The sequence below is a fragment of the Rhipicephalus sanguineus genome, unplaced genomic scaffold, assembly GCF_013339695.2.
Source record: "Rhipicephalus sanguineus isolate Rsan-2018 unplaced genomic scaffold, BIME_Rsan_1.4 Seq120, whole genome shotgun sequence".
NCBI lineage: Eukaryota > Metazoa > Arthropoda > Arachnida > Ixodida > Ixodidae > Rhipicephalus > Rhipicephalus sanguineus.
In genome coordinates this window covers 18,915-28,148 of record NW_023614476.1, presented here as the reverse complement: position 1 = coordinate 28,148, position 9,234 = coordinate 18,915, and the positions used below count along the sequence as shown (strand labels likewise).

The 9,234-nt window shown below is 45.8% G+C and overlaps 1 long non-coding RNA gene and 1 pseudogene across 1 annotated transcript; one reads left to right on the top strand and one right to left on the bottom strand.

The window, feature by feature from the left end:
- Positions 1 to 610: 610 nt before the first annotated feature.
- LOC125756546 (uncharacterized) lies at positions 611 to 2,235 on the bottom strand (annotated as a pseudogene).
- A 298-nt stretch (positions 2,236 to 2,533) lies between these two features.
- Positions 2,534 to 8,737, top strand: LOC119376432 (uncharacterized). Its single transcript, XR_005180570.2, has 2 exons — positions 2,534 to 3,075; positions 8,554 to 8,737. It is a non-coding gene; the product is annotated as an uncharacterized LOC119376432 (long non-coding RNA).
- The last annotated feature ends 497 nt before the right edge of the window (positions 8,738 to 9,234 follow it).

Genomic DNA, 9,234 nt, shown 5'->3' with positions numbered 1-9,234 from the left:
AGCAAGCCTTACATCCAAGAGCTTATGCGACACAGTATCGAATGCTTTTTGGAAGTCTATAAAAACCGCGTCTACCCGACTACCGTTATCAATGGCTTTGGATTCGAAATGCTGAAATTCTATTAGTTGGGTGTTACAGGAATGACCTTTCCGGAAACTGTGCTGGGAGGGAGTAAAAAAGCGTCTGAATCAAGGAATTTAAATATGTTGGAATGTAAAATGTGTTCAAATATTTTGCAACATATCGACGTTAAAGAGATTGGCCTGTAATTTTCTCTCAGTTTTCTGTCTCCAGTTTTAAAAACGGGTGTAACGTTTGCCGTTTTCCAATCCTGAGGTATAAGACCAGTTTCAAGGGAGAGTTTATAGATGATACTTAAATACGGAGCAATGATGCCATGACACTCTTTGAGGACTACTGGGGATAGTCCATCAGGTCCAATGGCTTTTGTTGCGTCTAAGCTGCGTAATAATGAATCGACGTCACTAACATCAATTTCAATGTCTGGCATCATATTGCTCTGAGCGGTATTTGTTTAGAAGTGATGTCTGCTCGGTAGTTTCATGCGAAAAGGCTGATTGGAAATATTGATTAAAGCATTCCGCCCTCTGGAAGTCTGACGTCACGGTTTCGCCGTCGACACTTAAAGCTGGTATAGATATATCTTCTTTGCGGTTCTGCTTTACATATTTCCAGAATGACTTCGGGTTTTCTTTTAAGTCTTTGCCCAATTTAACAAAAAATGAATCTTTCGCCGATTGAATTGTTACTTTTAATAAATTATTTATTCCCTCTAAGCGCTTTTGGTTTACCAAACTAGAGTTAGCAGAAAATAGTTTATACGCCTGTTTAGCTTTCCTAATAAGTTTGCGTATTTATATGTTAAACCAAGGTGTATGCGTTTTTTTTTACGCAAGTACCTACATGGAACATGACTTTCGACAAATCTGAATATTTTGTCGCGGAACGTTGACCACAGAGCCAACGGAGAGCGTGCTTTTGGCATATGCTGAAAAGTAGGGAAGAAGTTTTCTAGTTCATTTCTAATAGCAGCGTAATCTCCTCTGTCGTAGCTGAACACTTTTCTTCGTGGAGTTTGTGATGCCCGTACACGCTGTACGCCAAGCTCTGCGACAACGGCCCTGTGATCGCTAATACCTGGGCAAACAGTAATCCCTGATACTAAGTTTGGTTCATTGCAAAGCACCAAGTCTAAAATTGAGTTTTCTCGTGTAGGTTCCAGAACGTACTGTTGCAAACCATACAATCCGAGCAGTTCTTCAAACTCTGAGTAGATACGGGAGCCATCACCAGCTACGGTCCAGCACTCCAATTGAAGTTCGGCAAGTTAAAATCTCCCCCAAGAAATGCGCTGTTAGGCATAAAAGATAGCACATCAGACAGAAAACCGAATGATTCACTTCTGCCCGGTGAGCCATAGTATGTCCCAAAAGCGACATTGTTTCCCTTGGGTTAATTCACGAGACACCAGACAGATTCAGAGTTGTTTTCAAAAAGAATTTCAGTGCTTGACAATGTATTTGATATTAAAAGAAACACTCCCCCGCCATGCCCATGTCTATCTTTCCGATAGACTGTAAAACCTGGCGGAAAGATTTCCACATTACACACAGAGTCATCCAACCATGATTCAGTGCCCATTACAATTTGAGGCTTAATGGTTGCTACCGAGGACATGAAACTATCGACTTTGTTCTTTATGCTGCGACAGTTTACTAGCAGAACAGAAAGCCGTTGAGGCAGTGAACAACAGAGTGTGTTATCATTGAGGGAAACAGAATTTAATGTAATCGATTCTCTGCGGAATGATGAGTAGTGGCATAGTGGGTACTTCCCTACTTTGCAAAATTATGATGACTGATGGCATTGTGGGTACTTTGCAGCCCGTGATGTACGTAGTCGCCCCAAGAGAGTTGACAGATCTAGAAAGGCTGCTGCTTCAGATTTAGATGTGAATGTTCTGCGCATGCCACGCAGGCCTGCTGTTTCGGATTCGTAATTTTCTCCCTAGTGTACAAGAGCCTTTAAAAGCTAACGCCCAGTAATCTAACCGATTTTCTTTGATTTGTGCTCTGCCTCAAGTACAGCACTTGAGCCATTACTTTCCCTCCCTGATATCAATGACGTGCCAGAATGACCTGCCAGAATATCAACGGCCTACTGATACCTATGTTCTGCCGTAATCAAACCCACGAGAACTGCGTGGCATTCATGTATATTCAAGCACAGAGCGACGCCACTACGTCAAACTGCACCGGAAAAATGCGCTCTGCTGGCGTCATGTCGGAGCAGCAGCAGTTTTGATTGCAGTGTTGGCCATGCGCTTACGTAATAATTTAATGAACATCTCATATGTACTACCATGACTAATCAAGGTATTGTCAAGCATTGCTTGTGCGGAGGAACACACCGACAACCACAATTTCTGATATGAATATCACCCACCACAGAGTCGGCTTCGTCTCTATAAAACAGACGTCTGTGATTTCACATGAGTGCGAAGATTACGCGGGGCCACAATCTACCGTTCATGTGCCAGTGTAGTCGATGTGCCTCGCATGCCCACGATACATGCACCCCTTCTCAATGTGCACATAGACGTAAATGCATCTTTCAGCAAACGGATCAAAGCAAACAATGTTAGGCGATCAATCTGAACGACAATGCGATCAATCTGAACGAATATTTGTTATTGTCATGAACTGAGCTGCGAATTTTGTATTGACGTGGCACTCATAGCTGAAGACGCCAGTCCATTGTTCCAAGAATTTGACGCGAATAACAAGACTGCGGTATTTTACTGCGAGAGCACCAATGGAGTCTTGAACAAGAAAGAAAAACAATGAGAAAAAAGAAACAGCACAGATTTATTGATCATATACTCAGCGCTCAAATTTCTATAAAAGGGACCATCACTTTAGGAACAGCATACAGCCCCCTGCGAGTTGCGCTAAACATGGGAAACATTTCAAGCTTCTGCTTCATGCTCATATTGACCGCATTTCTTATTCTGGCAGTGATACAAGAAGATGGCGGCTCTCTTGTCCTTGCAGGTAAACCATATTCTGCTCCTAGTTTGAAATCTTCTCGGTATGCGTGGTAAACGCTGCTTTCCATGCGAGTGCATAACAGCATAGTGAGAGCAGTCTTTCGAGCAATGCACGCTTTGTAGCAAATGTTGAGCACTCTTCACATTTTTTTCGTGTTACTACGTATGTCTAAGCCTCTGTCGTTAGCTTATGCCTTCATCGACAAATTGTTGCGGTGCGCACCTTGACAGCTCCTACTACATCTGCGGATATTCCTCCTTCACGGACGGCTCTTAGTTACCAGGTGGACCTTCATCATCGTCGCGTTCACTGAATGTTCGGTGAGGAAGCGTATAAAAACGTCATAGACTGGCTTCAGCAGTTCGAATGGGTCACTGTGGTGAGTTGCTGGAGCTCGCAATGAAAGCTTCCCCCACTTAATTCGCGCGGAGACCTATTGTTAGTACACGGTACAAGAAGACGAAGATTAGTTTCAATACTTGGCACAACTTTTGCCAAAAGCTCCTCGAAACATTCTCGAGCTAGGACGGGCGGAATTGTTAAAACCAATTGAAGCCCGCGTACTTAAGCTAGAGAAAGCCGCCGCCATGTTCACAGAGGATATGGCCTCTCTGTATCGCCTAAATGACTCAGACATTTCCGATGCGAACAAAGCGCGCCATCTCCTGCGTGAAGTTAAGAAACCGCTGTGCGCGCTCCTTCCACGACATCCCCTAACAACTGTTGATCAGTTCACAAGAGAGGCGACTGTCAAAGAGCGGCAACACCAGCTATGACGCCGCCCCTTTGACCGCCTGTCGAGCCACACGCCAAGAAGTACCGAAGCGCAGAATAATCCTGTCTGCAAAAGCGTCTTACTCCAAATGATGAGAGAATTACTCCTTGAGGAACTTCGGGAGCTTGTCATTCCTTCTAACTAACGGCCAATGAATTCGGTTGCAGAAATGGCGTCAAGCCTTTACATCGCCTGCGCCATGTTCTGGGGTATGACCCTTGAACTATGTCGTCATAGTCTGTCTATCCACACCTTCAGTGGAGGTAGCACCGCTCCCGCCACGGCCCGTTGCTCTGCTTTCGGGAATCAGTGAGACGACCTCCCGTTTGCCCAGCCGACTTGCGGCGCAAAGCCGACCGTCGTCCCCTTTGCGTTTAATGCGGGGCACCACGCCGCGTATTCTGCTGCTGGCATCATCGAGAAGCCGAGTTTGCACTCTTCTCGTTTCGCTTCTTATCCGTTTGAAGGCCATCGCGTACGCGACAGTAATTATGCAGGAGCTTAAAAATTATAAAAAGAAAATAAATTCCGCGGCCTCCATTTCCACAGTGATCTCCTGTCGACCAGCCAAGTAGCGTCACCCCGTCGTCACTGGGGATCTCTGTCACCTGTGCGTCGCACTTCACCGAACCGCCAGAGTAACGCTCACGCCGTCAGAGGCCACTTCGCTTCAAAAGCAGCGTAGACCTCGTTAACTCGCTTGGCGAGACGTCCGCGCTTTCAAGTAAGGCATTTCAAGCCCAGTTAGTTAAGCTGCTAACACAGCGGCATGATCCTGACCGTGATCACTGTGGGTAAATAGAATATACGTTAAGAGTAAATGTTCCTTAACCTCCCGTAATGCTGGCCGCGATCTATAGAACTATCACCAGAAGAAGCACAGCTAGTAGTTAAGTAGCGCCATGCTACCTACGCCAGCAAATAATAACGAAATGCTGCTGTCCTAGCCAGAACCTTGTAGACGACTAAATGTGAATCCCACATTTGCGTCACCAGAGTACATTCGCAGCGATGCAATAGGTGGCGCACCAGGCGAATAAGGCGCCCTGTTATAAGGAATAAAAATGTTTAAGAAAAAACGATGAAAGTGCGTTGCGAAGACCCGCGGGTACCTGGAATAAGGAGGCCGCCCACCTTGGGCGAAGAGTGCGCTTGCTCAAAATAGACGTTTATTCTCTCTCTCTCTCTCTCTCATAAACACTTCTAATTTGTTTTTAAAGCAGCCTTACGGAAGGCGGCCTTGTTGCAATAAGGGACGAGCATGGGAACGAGGCTATCAACTTTTACTGGCTCAATGTTGATTTATTAGCAAGAAAGAATAGCTGCATGCTCCTCAAAGCTATAAACAAAATGCAGGAACGCATGCCTGTGCGAATTTCGGAAAGAATACACCTCGTCTGCCCACGCCGTGTGCTCCTTTTTTTCGGTTACCGTTTTACCGTTGTAACGAAGTGGTCGTTTCTACAATGGCACCGACAGAGGCCTGAAGTTAAGAACGGTTTTGCTCCATCTGCCTCCATGTGCACGTGTGTGGATGTTTGCTTGTGTCATACACATACCTTGATCTTGTGTGCGGCAGAAAAGCGAAAATTGATTTTTACTGAGCTCGAGCGCTCCTCATCAAGTTGAAAGTGTCGCATGGTGATAGCGATAAATTGTGCTAGCGCGCGGTGTTCTTGAAGGACAGCACGAGAAAGGGGGCGCAGCTCAAAGCAGCAAGAGAGACGTGCGGCTGTGCACCGAGCAGCGGCTTCGTGAGTGCAAAAAAGATAGAAAAAGAAGATGGTTGATCCCTCGTTCATGTGAATCAGTATAACACGAAAGTAAAACTGTCGTTACAGAAGTAGTTCAATGTTTAGTGTACATTTATATAAGAGATCTTGGTCAACGTCTATTTGGGTTTGGCAGCTAGAGAACAGTTTCACGTGGATGCTCCCATGTTCAAGCTTGGTGGCACATCTCCATCCCAACGGCTAGCATCCATGGTCAATGATTAGACAAACCTTTGCGGTAGCTGTAGTAGTTAACGGTGAGAGCGTAATCAGAGAAAGCGGTGTGACAGCCAAAGAGCGCCGACTAAGTTCGCCATTCCGCGCCATGTTAAAGAGTGCACAGAGCACCACGGCTGGACTAGAAGGAAACCAAGCGCGCGTCGTGTCTCCCCTCTTGCCCGGACGCGACTTTTCTCAGGGCGACCGTAAGCGGGTAACACGGTGTTACAGAGGCAGGCGCGCGTCGCGGAGCTATTTTTAATGTGGATGGATGCTATCAGCGAGGCCGAGGCTGGGGCCAAGGTCGCCACCTCACAGTGTATTACTGCACTGACAAAATTGCACTTCTGCTATTGGAAACACACCGAATGGAACGGACGCGTAGCAACAACGTTTTATAGAAGCTAATCGTGAAGCCAAGTTCATCACACATTACTTTACTTTACCGCTCCCAGATGGTTACACCACCCCGCTGACCAAGAGCACTGCGAGCAAACAGTGTGAGATCTCAAAGGCGTGTTTGTGAAACCTCCAGAGTGTGTGACGGTGGCGCAGTGCATAGCAAGCCTGGCATCTACTGTCGCGGAACAAGAGGTCGTGGGTTCCACTCCCGTTGATGGAATATGTTAAATGCGAAGAATTTCTGAGCGAACCTTTGGCACTTTGAGCGTTTCTATCTACGTATCTATCTATCTATAGTGTCGCGTGCGTCTGGGTGCTCTCCTGATGGCCTCCTTAACTTGGTGTAGGCCAAAATTGGCATGGGGGGGTAAGATGATTTGACGAATATGTCTGTCGGGTCATGACATGAATAACGTCAAAATTCTGTCGCGTACGTCGTCAAACCCTTTCCTTCAGACATGTGTTTACCACGGGCCGCGGTGTACGGGTGTGCGCCATAGGTGATTGACAGTTGTATCTACACAGAACCGGAGAGAACAGACATTGGTAATTTAAACGCGAAAGCATTAAGAAAAAACGACATCGGCAGCCTTATCCCGACGAATGGAAAGAATAAAAATTAAGACCCAGCAAGAATAGAACCCAAGCATTCTGTGTGGCAATCAGGTATTCTACCACAGAGCCACGAGAGCTCTATAAAGTGGTTTGGAAAAACAGCTTATGCAGGCGTGATGGCGGTGCAACCTCAATTGTGGCTGTGGGGCTGGCTATCTACTTTTACAAGAAAACAATAAATGCTACATATGTCCTCCTACGATACAGGCGTCATATCCGATTAACGTCTGTGGTTCCCGTGTTGGCTCCGCTTTTACAGCAGTCTGATAAACATTACATTTGCACTCCTATGATTTAGCAAGCTATATTGAAGCATTGTTTGGCCCCGAAGGAGTACATTAGCGAAAGTTACGTATAATAGTCAAGTGCTTGCACCATGAAGTGCGCTTAGTTTCGGTAATAGTGACATGTGTAATCTACCGTGAGGGCTAACGTTACGACGCACCGTAAGTCACCCTTTAAACGCCAGTGTTGTCGACGTGCCTGGTAAGCCCATGATGTGCACAAAGCTACCACACTTACAAAAACACGTTGATCCATATCGTAACGCTTGTCTCAAAGTCATAAAATACAGCATAGAAGTATTCGCTGACTGCTTCGCATGAAACATATTCCCACAACGCGTGGGATCTGCCGAATTTATTGTCTAAGTTCGCCGTCTGATGGTGTGCATTTTTTCGACGTCACTTACGTGGAGAAAATACGGCACTGAAGTCTTTGTGGGCCCCGGCATAAAACACTTCGTGTTATAGTATCCCATCGATCAATGAAACACGTTTGCTTCCACGCCGTACCCGCAGTGATTCTCCAGCACGTTTAATAATGCGAGGTACTGTGGCTAGGGTACGTCCACCAAGTCACCATTCACAAGTTGATAGTGCCTGCGCCTTAGAAACAAAGCGCCACCAGCAGCGGCACGAGTGGTCGCACGAGAAAACCGACCTAGTGGGGCCGTGTTTACAGGGGCATGCTCGGGGATATGAAGTGCTCGCTTCGAGATGACGATTCTGCTCAGCAACACACCGTCGTTGAACTCTTCCATGGAATGTTGACGGTTCCCGAGCACTCGCAGAGTTAATTGTACATACGGACGCCGGTTGCCAACGTTACCTTTTCTTTAATGACTTTGTAAAGCTTCTTGCGTAATCAGCCGTAGCGCGCTGCATAAGTGGCGCCTTAACATATTTACCGGTCTATCTTATGCAACGCCACCTTTTGTTGACGATAAGGTTAGGGAAAGGTTGAATTGAGGCATAAGGTTTGTTTATCAAACGCGTTAAGGTGCCGGAATGCTCAGTAGGGAAAGATATGGATAAGGTTGGTTTGTTAATACGGGCCCTAAACCATGCCGCAAAGGAAGCCAAATTGTGGACGCCCTCTTGTTCATACCTTTATATTGCATCTACGTCGAATTGTCGCTCACGGACAAGGCTGCTTTTCGCTAAAAACCAATTACAACGCCGCCGACACCGACAACGGAATTTCTGCGAAAAGAGCTCTTGAACGCGACAGTGTTAATTTTTTTTAAAGTGCCAGACGTGTAAGGAACAAGTCATTCCGTAATGTCACAATGAGAACACTAAAAAAGACAATGAGAAAACAGACAAACACACAAGCCAGGAACTGCGGCTATTTCTGGCACTGATCTGGTGCATTGTTACTATGATAATGCAATAATTGCATCTTCTTGCATTATAGGACGTCGACGACGAGGAGGAGGTGGAGGAGCAGGCTATCATGGTGGACGGAGAGGCGGCCTTGGCGGAGGGGGTGGAGGCGGTCAAACGAGCATGGGTCGATGAGCCACTTCAAAACAAACACATTGGAGGCTGCCCACCGGCGTTGTCAATATGCACCCAATAAACAGCTACAAGCTCGTTCATCAAGTGCCTAGTTCATTTATAGAGTAAACTATGAGGACACCGTTGTTTTTGCTAAGACAAAACATTGCCTCTTTCTTCTTAATTTATTTTAACGGACAAACCAGGCCATGAAATAGTAATTTCCCATATTTTTTTATTATTTCGTAGAAACATTTGTTCGTGAGAGTCTGTTCGTAGCCCAGCTGAGGCGGTGAGGGAGGAAACAGCTTTATGACATTTTTTTTTGTAACCAGCGCAATGCTTCCATTAGTACCTTTGTATATAATAAATAAAGTTGTGTTTATTTTCCCCATACAACAAAGGAAGAAAGGACCTCAGACCAAAAGCTACAAAACTGTAGTTTGAGTGCGCCTGAGGCCCACTATAATACATTCATACGACATACATGGTAGAGAAACCAAAACGCAGTCGACATTCAAAAGTGATCCCACTGTACATACAGTTGTAAGGTTACAATGAAAAAAATCTAGAACTATGCATGTTGCAACAAAAATGA